Source organism: Megascapheus bottae, chromosome 5 (assembly GCF_031878675.1).
Source record: "Megascapheus bottae isolate mThoBot1 chromosome 5, mThoBot2.hap1, whole genome shotgun sequence".
NCBI lineage: Eukaryota > Metazoa > Chordata > Mammalia > Rodentia > Geomyidae > Megascapheus > Megascapheus bottae.
The window spans coordinates 3,430,770-3,446,192 of NC_143513.1; positions in this window are offsets into that span (position 1 = coordinate 3,430,770).

Consider the following 15,423-nt stretch of genomic DNA (forward strand, 5'->3'; position numbering starts at 1 on the left):
AAAAATTAACTAGAAGGCAGGCTTTGGTCGCTAATGCCTATAATCTTAGCTACTCAGTAGGCTGAGATCCGAAGATCTGTTTATAGCCAGCCTAAGCAAGAAAGTCTATGAGACTCTTATCTCCAATTAACCACCAAAAAGCTGGAAATTATAGAGTGATTGCCAATCTTAAAGCAACAAAGCTAAGGGATAGCACTTTGTTCCTGAATTCAAGCCCTGGTACCAGCACACATGCATACAAACTCATTAATAAGTAAGTGCAAGAAAGTAGGCAAAGCAGAAGCTTGAGCAACATAACTGACAATGGAAGAAACAGAGAAACACCTTTCTCTATTACCGTGTATGTGTCTGTAATGTAAAGCTATTGGCAGTGGCAACTCAGGCAGCCAAGGAGAGGGAAGACAAAGAGACATCAATTACAGCTGGTTAGATATAGTCATGAGCATGTAATCCCCACTGAAATACTTAGGGAAGAAGTCTTATGGGCATTACATTTGCATCTGTGGAGGAAATGTGAACAAAGTTGCCTGGATCATAATGTTTGATTTGTCTGCACAGTGCTTCCTAACGAGGGGAAGAAAACCACCCATGTCCTTACTGCAAGTGGTGACAATTTGAACCCACACTGTATCCCTTCCTGGAAGAATTTGAGGACAGAGCTACAAAGTTGCAAATACTGTCACCATTCTCCAAAAAATAGTCCAAAGATGCATTTGCCTATCATTGCATTTAAAGTATGAGGGTGATATGATAAACATTTGTAGGAATGCATGGATGACTGACTGCTATGCTTTATGAAATGGCTTTGTGAAATAACCATTTATGTAATCATATTTTTGTTCTGGATCCAATGATATAAGCATATTATGATCACTGCCACTTTGACAAATGATCTACTCATCATATTCTCATTTTGTGGGCTTAGGTCAGACATCATATTGTGTTTTGGTTGATGTGGAGGCTGGTGTTTTTCTGTGTCTTTTTTCTTTTAAGAATATTTAGTCTATTTACAAAGTTTACATAATTCTGGTCAACATGACTGAAGTGGCTAGTATTAAAATAAGACAGACTTTAAATTGGGAAATGGCATCATATCCCACTGTGTCATTGCAAGTCCTGTTCCTTCCAAGTTCTGGTGTCTAAGACTACAAACAAGAATGTCCAAGAAGTTACACGCATGTCTGCTATGAGTAGGAATGGAATTTTCCCAAGAGCCCAAATTGGTGGCAGGAGGCACTGGAGGGGGTGTGTGTGTGTGACAGGAAACATGAAGGTTCTTTAAATGGCGCATTAGACTTTTTGGAGACAGTCTTGCCATGGCCTGGAATTTGCAGTCCTGTTGCCTCTGCCTCTCAAGTGCTGCACTATAGGTGTGTACTACCACATGCAGAGAAAAATGCATTAAAGTCAATATGTTAGTGAGGGATCAAACCAACCAGGTTAAGTGTGCATAGATGAAGAATATGAGTGATTAATAACTATATTCAGAGTCTCATTGCTACATCTTCCCTGCCTGAATGTATGGGTAGTTTAGGTACTGGAAGCTTTTAAACTCACCTTTATTTATTATGCACTTTTTTTCTTTGCCAGTCCTAGGGCTTGACCTCAGACCTTAGTCCCTGTCCTTGAGCTTTTTAGCTCAAGGTTAGTGCTCCTGAGCAACATCTCTATTTCCAATTTTTGGTGTTTAATTGGAGATAAGAATCTCATGGACTCTCTTGCCTGGGCTGGCTTTGAGCCACAATCTTCAGATGTCAGTCTTTTGAAGTAGGTAGGATTATAAGCCTGAGCCACCAAAACGTGACTTATTGTGCACTTAAAAAATATCTATAGGTAGGGTTGGGAGTTTGGCCTAGTGGTAGAGTGCTTGCCTAGCATGCATGAAGACCCAGGTTCGATTCCTCTGTACCACATACATAGAAAAAAGTTGGAAGTGGTGTTGAGGCTCAAGTGGTAGAGCTCTAGCCTAGAGGAAGTCCAAGGACAGTGCTCAGGCTCTGAGCTCAAACCCAGGACTGGCAAAAAATATCTATAGTCAGGTGCTGGCAGTTCATGCCTATAATCCTAGTACTCAGGAGGCTGAGATCTGAGGGTCAAAATTCAAAATCCAGCCCAGATAGAAGAGTCCATGAGACTCTTATCTCCAATAAACTATTCAGAAAAAGCCAGAAGTAGTGCTCTTGCTCAAATGATAGAGCACTAGCCTTGAACACAGAGTGGCTCATAGACAGTGCTCAAGCTCTGAGGTCAAGCCCCAGGACCAGAAAAAAAAAATATATATATATATGGTATGGAAGGTTCCTGTTTCAGTCAGGTGCTTTAGGCATCCTGAATGCTAACGCTTCATAATTACTTGAGTTTCAAATATACTTTTGTTCCTGCTAAGAAGTTTTTTTGTTGTTGTTTTGTTTTGTTTTGTTTTTTGGTCAATCATAAGGTTTGAACTCAGGGCCTGGGAGCTGTCCCTGCACTCTTTTTCTTAAGGCTAGCTCTCTACCACTTGAGCCACAGCACTACTTCTGCTTTTTACGGTGATTAATTGGAGATGAGTCTCACCAGGACTTTTCTGCTGGGGATGGCTTCAAATCACCATCCTCACATCTCAGCCTCCTGAGTAGCTAGGATTTCAGGCATGAACCACCATCACTCAGCAGGAAGTTCTTAAGTCCTATAAAGTCAAATGTCCTCTTTTGCTTTGTGGTCTAGCTTTTGCTGTTACATTTTAGAAACTTCTTGCTGTGCTGTCATAAATAATCTAATATGTATGGATTCTCATGACACAGTTAAGAAATAACTAATGTTTCTTTCAGTGATCTGCAGAATACAGTCTTGTTAATCAAGTTTCTATGCCCTTTTGAATCTGTGTCCAGTCCATTAGTCATTGATCCTGTTCTATAGCAGGGATGTTACCATGCTTTCTGTAGCTGTGTTGTAAATGTGGAATCTGGCAGTCCAGCCATCCTGACCCTACCCCTGCCCTAATATTCCCTGTCTCCTTCAAGAGACTCTCCACTGTTTTGCACTGTTCACTTCCATGCACTTTCCAGAAGCAGCTGTTCATCAAGTCACAGCAAGCACCCACCTTAACTTTGGTTCTCCAGGAAATGGATTCTGAAGCCATCCCTGGAAATCAGGAACCCTAGAGCAACAGAGAGTTGACATCCAGGGCAATGCCCCCACCCCATTGTTTTAGGGAGCCATCCTCAAGGTGGTAGCTCAGATGCACCTTCAAAGGGCCACTCCAATGCTTTTCCCCAGCATATTATTGGCTGTGTGTTTTGCTCTAGAACTCAAGGATCCCACAGACTCCAGAGCATTTGTCTATGCTATAGAGCAAGGCCTTTGGTATAAGATACTGCTGAGTAGTGTGCTGTGGTTTGTCTAGACTGAGGAATCAATGAGTCAAACTTTATCTGTTCTAGAGAATCTGACAGCAGAAAGGCAAGCCTTGTGCATAATCAGTATCCCTTCTAAGGGAGTTAAATGTTTGCCTTTGTCCATGACAAAAGCTTTCCTGCGTTAGTTTCCTAGTGCTTCAGGAGCAAAGAAGTTGGAATACTCAGGTTTAAGCTCAAGGCCTTGGGATTGTTTAGCAAGTGCCATACCACTCAAGCCACACCACACATGGAATTCTTTTGCTGTTAGAGATCTGTTTATGCTTTTGTTGTTGTTTTTAAAGATAAAGTCTCATACTTGGTTCTTGCCCAGATGGTAATTTTCCTATTTCTACCTCTCAAACAGCAGGATTAATGCCACCATGTCCAACTCCAATATGTGTTTATAATTGCTTAATAAGTTAACTTATTTTGTATTATTAAACCCACATTAAATTTGGGGGATTTATTTTTATTATGTGTTAATATTTTCAGTTTTTGTTTCAGAGCATAGTTATATTATTTTTATTTATTTGGCTATTGTAGTCAGCAGGTTTGGTAATCAAAATACATTGTTTCATCCATTTCTACTCCCTAAAGGAGAATTTTTCTTTTGTGTGTGTGTGCAGTATAGCTGCCTGGCTCTGAAGCTTTCTTTATGGGATATTTTCTGTTGACTTTGAATCATCTTTACTCAAGAAAACAAAAATTTCTTGGTATTTTTTGAGACAGTGAAGGAGAGGGAGATGAGTCATAATTCTATTATTTTACCAAGTTATAATGTCATCATCATCTGGAAGAAAGAATATGCACATCAAATTTCTACCAACAGTAACTGAAGAGCACTGAACATGAGTATTTTTTGGGGGGTGGGTGGGTCATGGGGCTTGAACTTGGCCTGGGCACTGTCCCTGAGCTCTTCAGTTCAAGGCTACCACCTCACCCTTGAGCTAAGCCCCACTTCCCATTTTCTAGAGGTTAATTGGAGATAAGAGTCTCAGGTCCTTTTGTGCCAAGGCTGGCTTTGAACCTTCATCCTCAGGTCTCAGTCTCCTGAGTAGCTAGGATTACAGGTGCGAGCCACTGTACACAGCTTAAACATATTTATTTCTGCTGCAGAGTTCTTTGCTTCTCATTAGGAATCACTTCAGGGGCAATAAAAAATAATAAAAAAATAAGTTGTGTTTTCTATTTATGTTGTTTGTCACAAGTTGCAAAGCTATGACATTAAGACAAATCATAAATCACCCAAAAGGCAAAAAGCATGTGGCACTGATGCTGATTTAGATTAATATTCATATTTTTAAAAATCATCCTTATTTATATATGATTTCCTCTTCCTTTCTTTCTTTGAGTTTAATCTTGGGCCCCTCCCCTCTGCCAGACACCTGATCTTACCACTGAGATGCCCCCGGCCTTGATGCTTGCTCATTATTTTTGAGCATCTGGGCTGACCTGACTTGGCTTTCTTCTTGGTAGCTAAGATAACATGCTCACACAATGCAGTATCCTGCTCTTCATTGAGAAGGGGTCTCTTGAATGTTTTTCAATCTTGGCTGCCTCCAATTGTCAATTCCCACCAGCAGCCTGCTGCTGTAATTGCTGGAATTACAGGTGTGAGCCACCAGCAGCCTGCTTGACTTCCCTTGTCTTACACTATTCTCTGGGAATGTTTTTCCAAGAGGAGTGAGTACAGCTGAGCTCCATTTCTTGTATGTGTTAGACCAGATCTAGCCTCCGGTCATATGTCTGCATAGGGATTTAGATCTGTTATTCTGGCAACAGTTTTCAGTCTGACATGAAATTGTCACTTTATTCTCACAGCAAGATAAAAACTGAGCAAACTAGTGGAGAAATTAAGGGTAAACAAATGCAGTAGTGGTACTTACTGGGAACTGTATGGAAAATGACCTTTAAAACTTATGGGTGGGAACGGAAGTAAAAAACTGGGAGAGAGCAAAGGGATGATATTGTCCAAAAAGAAAATATATACTTTACCTGTCTTATGAAGCAGTAATCCCTCTGTACATCATCTTTATAATAATAGATTTAAATTTTTTTAAAAACTGAACAGAGAATTGAGGCCACAGAGCAAATTCCTGCTACACAAACTGATATAAGAGAAATCATAATTTACCCAAATGTCCAGAAACAAGGACATACCAAAGCCACTAGCACAATGATGTTCACTGCAGCAATATTTACCATGGTGAAGATATGGAACCAATCCAGTTGCTCCTCAGTAGATGATTAGATCAAGAAGATGTGGTACTTATACACAATGGAATTCTATGCTGCCATCAGAAAGAATGACATTGTCCCATTTGTAAGGAAATGGAAAGACTTGGGAAAAAAAATCATGTTACATGAAATAAGCCAGACTCGAAGGAACTAGGCTCAGTGGTTTCCCTCATTTGTAATCATTAGTATACATCTAGGACTCTCCTAGCAGAGGCTTACAATAGCTCAAAACCTAGGGAAATAGGGTCATGTAGGATGAGACTAAATAAAATGAACTCTAGGATATGGAAACAAGAGCTTTATCTTGGGTGATTGTTGTTCTTAATGTATTGTGTTATTTCTCTTCTCTTTTTTGCTCTATGGTTAATCTCACATTGTCACTGTATCTGACTTTGATACCTGGTATATCATATAAATGTTTATTTGTTTATTTGAAATAGGCAAGGAAGGGGGGAAACAAGATAATTGGGAGGGGGTGGTTGGAGGGAAATGGGGTTTTGTTTTCCTCCCTTCCTGACTGGGTTTTTTATACTGTTTTTAAATTGCAGTTTTATTAAGTTGCATTCTACATTTTACTGGCTCATCTAAAGTAGGAGCAAGATCTTCCGTTAGCCACGCTCTAAACTTCTAAGTAACTTATTAGGGTCCCACATTTCCTTGAGACAAATATTGAATGATGGTGTAGGCAACTTATTATAAAGGGATTCAATGAACTGATGAATTTCCTTAGTTTCTTTGGTGTAACTTAATTTTTCTTTTTGGTCCAGCACTGGTGACTCATGCCTGTAATCCTAGCTAACTCAGGGGGCTGAGATCTGTGGATCATACTTTGAAGCCAGCTAGGAAAGAAAAGGCCATGAGACTCTTAACCACCAGAAAACCAGAAGTGGTGCTGTGGCTCAAAGTGGTAGAGTACTAGACTTGAGCTGAAGAGCTCAGGGACAGCCCCCAGGCCCAGACTTTAAGCCCCATGATCGACACCCCCCCCAAAAATATTGTAAGATGATATACAGTGGGGGTTATAGTTACATAGTTGGGTAATGAGTAGATCATTTTTTACAAAAAAATGGAATCTCCTCTAAAGATGTATGTTAACACAAAGGTTCAGAGAATGACATTTGAAAACACAGTAGTAACGTGATTTTACTTTTTAAAAAAATCCTTCAAGTGCAATCATTAGAGAAAAAAGCTTATGTAAGTGGCCCTATATACAATATATACTATAAAGTACTATGGTGGCTTTGTGTTTTGCCCTCATTTTATATTGTTTATGGAAGATTTCCCAAGCCACATATTACCTAGGAAAATATGGGGATGGTTCTGATGAGCCATCAGAGAAACCTGTTCAGCTTTGACTTCAAGTCTAGGCCTCTAAAATTGCTGAAAGATGTTGAAGTTAAAAGGCTGGAGGTAAAGCCTGCTGGATAAGGATGTGTGAGCAACCTGGGAGAAAGAACCAGAATCAGGATCCAGAGTCTGGTGAGCCTTTGCTTGGCTAGGCATCAAGCAGCAATTTGGGGCCATTTGTGAACTGGGCGAAGACTTCTTGTTTTGCTTTTTTTTTTTTTCAAGTAGGACTGTGAGTTATAGAAAGTTTAAAGATAACAAGAATGTTATTTTGGGAGTTGGGATTTTTGGCCTAGTGGTAGAGTGTTTGCTTAGCTTGCATGAAGACCCAGGTTTGAGCCCTTGGTTCCACCTACATAGAAAAAGCCAGAAGTGATGCTGTGGTTCAAGTGGTAGAGCCTTGAGAAAGCCCAAGGACAGTGCTCAGGCTCTGAGTTCAAGCCCCAGGACAGGCAAAAAAAAAAAGAAAAATGTTATTTCAGATAATGAGATGAAATGGGAAAGTATTTATTTTAACACTGGAATGAACTGAGATATATTGGGAGTTTACTACCATTCATAGACAATGTCTCTGGTCATTTGTGAAATATGTAAGATATGTAAATTAAGTGGAAAAAACCCTTATCTACTATTTTCCGAACATGCAAATAAACATGAGAGGAGGGTGAAATTTTTACTAAGTGCTAATACTGCCTGACATTTCCTCTTAAGTCTAAGTTGCCATTTTCAAACAAATACACTACATGCTACGAACATTTATAGTAGTGATAAATGTCTTGTGGTTGCAATAAAAGAGAGAATGAATATGTATGAAGAAGAGACCCAGAGAAGAAGAAGCAGAGGTCAGACCTGCATGGACAACTTACTTACCATGTGGTCAGTGTAAACCACAACTTTGAGGGTACAAGCATGAAAGAAGAGAGCTCTAATTTTATCAGAGCTCACAGAGAGTGTGTCTCTTTCCGAGGACACCAAAGGGAATGAGAGAGGAAGGAAGGAAAGGGAAAGGGTGGCATTATTTTACTTGCTAATTTGTAAGCTCAATTAAGGTTAAGATCTTCCTTCCTCTCATACAACCCAAAGTATTACCAGCAAGCAAGCTTTGTTTTGCAAAGACCTTTTTCAAGACACTGTCTTTTCTTTCCCCCCTCTCGGAAAATGTGGCTTATCTAATTGATGGCTGAAGAAAACCATCTTTTTCAACTTCCCACTCAGTGACTCACACTGGGGTGTGTCTGCTTAGGCCATCCTGTGAGATCCAGTAATCTAAAGTGGCATGACCAACCAGTCCCAATCTCATGCGTCAAGCGGGGTGACAGGCGCTGGGAACCCAGAGCGAGCCCGGTTTTCTAAACACAGTGGTTAACAAAATTGCATGTTGTGAAGTAGGGTTTCCTCCTTTAAAGGATCATTACCTATTTTTATAAAAGAACCTGTCCAGTGAGGCCCGTCAACACGCAGTGTGTTCAGTGGGGAAAGACCAGGTGATCACTTCACCTGGGAGTTGAATGTTGGAATCACCTGCACAATTATTTCCATGCTATTGCCAGTCACAATGAAGCAAAGTGACACAGAGAATTCAGACAAGGTATTTTTTTCTCCCAAATATAACTGGAGACACTGACAAGGCACCCTAAATCCTGAGTGAGAAAGCCAGTAGGGCATTGTGTATCAGTGAGAGAAATGCAAAGTAGTCTGAAAGTCTTAACATTGGTCCAGAATCCTGTGCAATAGCAGATCTGTTTTGACAGCTAAGAACTGGTAGTCATGAGGAAGAGCTCAAAAGAGAAAATGATTCTCTGAATGGTGGACTTTAGAAAAGAAGAAAATGAAAGCCCAGCTTTTCAAAAGAAGAAAGGTATGTGACTAGGCAATTTAGGCAAGGTTTGGAAGAGAACCAGGACAATAGAAGAGCTACAGATGTCAAGCTGTCTTTCTAAAAACGGAATCTATAGCCTTCATTAACAATAGGCCCATGTAGATAGTTGTGTAGAAAGAAAAGATATAACACAAATTTTATTAATTTTTGCCAGACAGACAGACACAAGTTCATAAAAGCTTTGAAATGTTACATAGGGATTCCTTTCATATAGTGAAGGAATTGCTTTATCCCTACTGGTGCCATTTAAAGCTCAATTAAATGTTAATGTTAGTATAATATAGATAACCACTCATTAACATAGCTACTCCAGGTTTCACTGAGGTATTTGTTTCACACACCTCCATTGTTTTGTTTCAAGTGTTATATATTTTAGGTGTGTCACTTGTTCATACCTTGTGACTAATATTTCAAAATGTGGAGGGCAATGGCTATTTTTAAGCTGGTATATTAAATACATTTATATTCATTGGGATGACAAATATATTTAGGCCTTTTTTATCATTAAAATTATGAAAGGAAATGGAGGAGTAGTTCAAGTGGTAGAGCACCAGACATAAGCAAAAAGAGCACAAGAACCTCATTTCAAGCCTCAGTTCTGGTGAGACAGTGAGGAGAGAGAGGGAAAGAGAGTGGAGGGAGAAAGAGAGGAGGGAAGAGAGAGAAGAGAACGAGAGATTCTTTTAAATTTATCAAATTTCAGACTTAGTTCTTTTTAATCAGGTATAAAGGGCAACAAAATGAGCTAGGAAAATGTAAGCATTGCTCTGGACTGGAGAGTCTTTACTCAGATCTTTAAGGATGAAAGGATGGTAGGAAAACAGGATCTGGAGGAGAATAGCTGGGATAGCTGTTAAGTCAGCAGTCATATAAGCCCAGGTAGGCTAATTTAATTTAATTTCTTTCTTAACATTTCAAAGCAGAATTTTCACAATATGAGCAGACAACAGAATTTGGGGTAGGGCATGACCACGTTTAGTAAAAGGGCAAATAGATAACAATATATTAGGGGCCGGGAGTTTGGCCTAGTGGTTAAAGTGCTTGCCTAGCATGCATGAAGACCCAGGTTCGATTCCTCGGTACCACATACATAGAAAAAAAAGCTGGAAGTGGTGCTGAGGCTCAAGTGGTAGAGCTCTAGCCTTGAGAAAGTCCAAGGACAGTGCTCAGGCCCTGAGCTCAAGCCCAGGACTGGCAAAAAAAAAAAAAAAAAAGAATATATTAGGTACAGTCTTACCAAGGGTGCATACTTATGACAAGAATGACATGACTGTCATGTGAGTGGCTGATATTTGTCCTGAGTGAACTTTTCTTTTCTTTTTTTTTTACATTATATTCACCATATAGAAGGCACATTACTTCACAAACATTGATACCCTTTCTCATGTCTTGGTCCCCATTTCCCTCTCCCCCCCCCCCCCCCGCCGCTCATCTTGTTTTCCCCCCTTCGCTATTCGATTTCAAATAACCAAATATGCATATATACAATATATCAGATAACAAGGTGAAATACTGTAACGATATGAGATAGCCAAGGGACAGCAAAAGAGATGAGATAACATAGTACATGAAGGACAACAATTACTGAGTGAACTTTTCAATTCAGTGTGTTTCAGTGCCAGATAAAAGGCAATTATAAGAATCAAAATAGCAAACCCCTAATAACCAGGAGCCTGAACTTGGTCACACATGACTGCCCTTTAAATAGAGACTTGCTTCTTATGACAAACTAGAATCCCATAGTTATTCATTAAAGACTGTGAGCTTTACTCTAGAAAGGAAGGGAGGGTGAGGTTGTGGGAGTGTCTACTTTAGTCTATTGATCTAGACAAGTTTCATAAATCAAGGATGATGGATTTTGTTTCATTCTGAGTCTGTGCCTTTACTACAGACTTGTCCGAAAGTACATTGTATTAGCTCACAGAATTGTTTTCTGTAGATATCTCTCAAGTGTGGCTCTAAGCCAACTGAATAAGGTTACTGGCATTTTCACTGAATTATATGGTCAACAGAATTAAGTCAATCAGTCACCAAAACCAGACAGAAGTCAGTATATTCCATGTTGTCATCACTGGAAGTGAAAGGACAGATGGATACATATATGCCACGAAAAAAAGAATATTTCTAGCAAACAGGAAGTTATCAAATGATTTACCCACAATCAATTTCCTCACCAGAACTCTTCACACTCTGTCTTCCTTTCCAGTCAAATTTCAGCTAGTTTCCGCCTATAATGTCTCACATTATGATAGAGGATGCTGGTACTAGCTGACTAATCTGAAGTGATCTCTGCAAGTTTTGGTTAAGTTGAATCAAGGCAGGCAAGAAGAACAAACACAGAGGAAGAAATAGTATCACAGATTTGTCCCTGTCAGTCACCACACCAGACAGTCATGATTTGAGGATGTTACTGTGATTTATCTTGGACTCTGAGCAGAGAAAATTACACTGTTGTTAATGAGTAGTCAGAAAAAACCCAAGAACCAAGAAACATAAGTTTTCTCAGGCTTGAACCTCTAGAGAGTCCTCCAAAATCTATAATGTGGTGGTCATCCTAAAAGTTTAAAAGATAGAATGACAACAACAACTAGTCTCATAAAGTGGAAATCAGTGCCAGGAAGTGGAAGTCAGAAACTATAAATTTCTAGCCATGTCTGTAAGACCGCCAGATGGCGGAGACTGAGCAAGAGAGTTTGAGTAATTTGGTGCCTAGAAGTCAACATGTAATGAAGGTTAAAGCTGACTTCCAGCTTTGGCTTTGATAGGTCAAGAATTTGTAAAACACTAATCTCATCCATAAAAATTGAAAAAAAAGAGAACTTTTATTAGCATCATTAAAGAGCTTAGATCAAAGGTCAAACCATTACCCTGAAAACTGGAGAGGAGAGGTGAATAAATACAGAGAATCACAGCTATACATGTAGGGAAGAATGCACAGAATCCCTGTGAAGAAAACTATAAAATTCCAGTGAAAGAAGATGGAAAGATAAAAAAATGGAAAGATAGCCCATGTTCATAGGCCAGAAGACTTGATATTTTAAAGGGCCAGTTCTTTATAATTTAATTCCCCCAGTCCTAATCAATATCCCTACAGACTATTTTGTAAATATCGACAGATTGATTCTAAAGTTTGTATTGAAAGGCAAAATACCCCAAATAGCTAACTCAAGACTGAAGAGAAATAAACCCAGAGGGCTGACATCATTTAAAGAATTAGCATTGAGCTGGGTGCAGTGGCACATGCCTGTATTTCTAGCTACTCAGGCGGCTGAGATTTGAGGATCAAGGTTCAAAGCCAGCCCAGGCACAAAAGGAGTTGAGACTCTTATCTCCAATTAACCTCTAGTTATTGGGGCTGTGGCTCAAGGGTAGGGTGGTAGCCTTGAGTTAAAGAGCTCAGGGACAGTGCTTGGGCTGAGTTCAAGCCCCGTGACCCACAATAAATAAATAAATATATAAATAAATAAGCATTGAGATAAGTAGTTTAAATAATACAATAATGGTGAAAAATAGCCTTGTTACAAAGAGCTCAGAAATTGATCAATCAGATGTAATCAACTGACCAGGAGCTTGAACTTAATACTGTCCCTGAGGTTTTGATCAAAGTGAGCAGTCTTCTAGTGAGCTATAGCTCCACTGTGGGCGTTTTTATGTAGTTAATTTTATATAAGAGTCCCACAGACCCCTGCCTGGGCTGAATTTGAACCTGGATTCTCATATCTCAGCCTTCTAAGTAACTACAATTATAGATGTGAGCATCTAGTGTCCAGCAAATCAACGGAACTTTGTCAAAAGAGCAAGACCTTCAGTGAAAAGGACTGTTCTTTCAATAAGCTTTACTGAAATCATTATATAGCTATACACAATATAAATATGTTGAGACAGAGACCTTGCACTTTTATGCCCCCAAAACTAAATAAAATGAACTGTAGATATAAATGGATGCTGTAACATGTGTAACAGCCAGCAAAAAGCATAGCAGTTTAGTGATGTGCTTTTAGATACAGCAAAAAAATCACAATCCATGAAAGAAAATAAAAAACAACTTGTCTTCATAAGAATATAACACTTTGCTATGTGAGTCAGACTCCAGTGGCTCATGCTGTAAACATAGCTACTCAGGAATTTGTTATCTAATGAGCTAGGTTTGAAGCCTGTCTGGTCAGCAAAGTCAGTGAGACCTTATCTCAAATTAACCCCCCAAAAGCTGGATGTGGAGCTGTGGCTCCGTATCTCGATGCCATATCTGTCGGACGTCCCACGTGGTGGGGGTAGGATGGCGACGGGGCCCTAAATAATACAGACCCCGGAGACCATGACTCTCGGTGCAGGTCTAATCTTTAGTCCCCAAAGTGCCCGCTAAACACAGATCAAGTGGTCACAGCCACGACATCAAAGAGGGAGACCGTCAGCCAATGGTGTCCTGAGACACGCCCCACTTGCTCCAGGTGGGTGGGGCCGGGCGCCCTGTGGCTCCGGACTGCTTGGTGTGTATGTGATTAAGGGCTGATAGCAAGCAGGTGAATCCCACACATATCTTGACAGTTGTGAATAGTGCTGAAATAAAGAGTGCAAGCCCCTCTTTTGTGGAATGATTTAAATCCCTTTGGATATACACTAAGTAGTGGGATTTCTGAAATATGCTGTGCGCCATTCTGTTTTCAGTTTTTAAGGACCTCTACACTATTTTCCATAATGGCTAGTCCAATTTCTATTCATTTCTATACCTCCATAATTATTATTGAAGGCCATTTAATGAATTGTTTTGAGTTTTGTTCTATATTTTTTGTTTTCTATTAGTTTTCGATTTCATTTTCTGAAAGTTTTGTCAGTGGCACATAATTTGCATATTTTTTTTACCGTGTATGTCTTATTTTTTTTGTCCTATTGCCTTAAGCTTAGAAGTAGACTTACTATGAATATTACCAGTGGAAGTAGTCTTACCCATGGCTTCGTGTACCTGTGAGATTCCTTTATTAATTCAACATTAACTATGATGCTTAAAACAGAATTTCAGTAAGTTTTAAAGATCAAATTCAAACTAGTTTTAAAAATATTTGTCTTGGGGCTGGGAGTTTGGCCTAGTGGTAGAGTGCTTGCCTAGCATGCACAAAGACCCAGGTTCGATTCCTCATACATAGAAAAAGTCTGAAGTGGTGCTGCTATGGGTCAAGCAGTAGAGCTTTAGCCTTGAGAAAGCCCAGGGACAGTGCTCAGACTCCCTGAGTTCAAGCTCCAGGACTAGTAAAAAAATTGTCTTACCTTACGTATTATTATTTTAATTTATCATGTGACATCCAAAACAAAATCCTCTCTAGTGCTTTATATCGTATTATTTTCAGCTTTCCAGAAGTTACTTAATTTGCATTTCTTTGCCCCTACAGTCCACATTTAGCATGTCAGAAAATGCTTTTTCCTTTATTCTCTACTTCCATATTTTTAAACTATTTTAGTGAAAGCTTTTTAAGTCTTAGCCACATGAGACACAAAGACTATTAAAGAAAATGCACATAATAGACAAGCTCTCCTTTCTTTTTTTATTAGAGAATACTATATTAGTTTCTGTAATCAAACCCACGTAGATAAGACCTTACATATTAACACAACGTGTTTACCCCTGTACAAATGAAAATAAATTAAGTTTAACGTTTCTAGACCAATATAAGCCCCTTTTTTGTGACTCTGAAACCCAAATCTAATTTAATAGGGCCAGTATAATCTCATTGGTTAGCAGCATGTCTAAATCCTATGCAAGAGGCCTCAAATCTTGAGAGGTAAATTGGAAAATGATTACACTGGGAAGTACTGTAGAATTCAATAGTTTGGAAAGCAATGTGACTTGGAAACTGCTTCTCAGTCATAAAGGAAATATTTTAGCCACCCAGGGATTGTTCCAGGCACTAGTCTGAATCCTAGTCTTAGCTACACAACTCTTTCAGGTCAGTAAAAAGGTCAAACAACTGGCCAGGGTTCAGAATGAATGTGCTCTTGAAATTTGTGAGGAAAACCCAGATCTCAAGTCTGCATGAATAGACCTGAGACATTCTGGCCTCTGTTCACATATTACAGATACAAAATGATCACAATGTGATGCAACAGTGTAGGGTAAACAGTGCTAAGACACAAAATCTTGCATGAAGCTTTGGTTTTGGCTACTCATGTTACAAAGATGTCATTTTGGTTATTTTCAGCTTTTATCAAGGGACTTGTCATTTCTTCTCTCAATCGCTAACCATTTTAGACCAACACTGAGTACCAGTGCAGTATGTTCTGTCAAAGAATAATAACAGCACTCCCTACCTCTGAGACTGAAGACTAAGTTGTACAAACTGCTAAAGGTAAAATAAATATCATTTCTTACCTTTTACAGTTTTCTAAACCATGTGACTCCCGCCATACTTATTGATGCCCCCAGTTGGCTTATTTCTTTTCTTTTCTTTTTGTCAGTGCTAGGCTTAGACTCAGGACCTGTCTTGAGTCTAATTTTTTGCTATTTAAACTGCCACTATTTTTTTAAGAGCCTGAACTATTTGGCTGGTTTATTTGATTTAGATTAGGCAGGTTCTGAATTGTTCAACATAG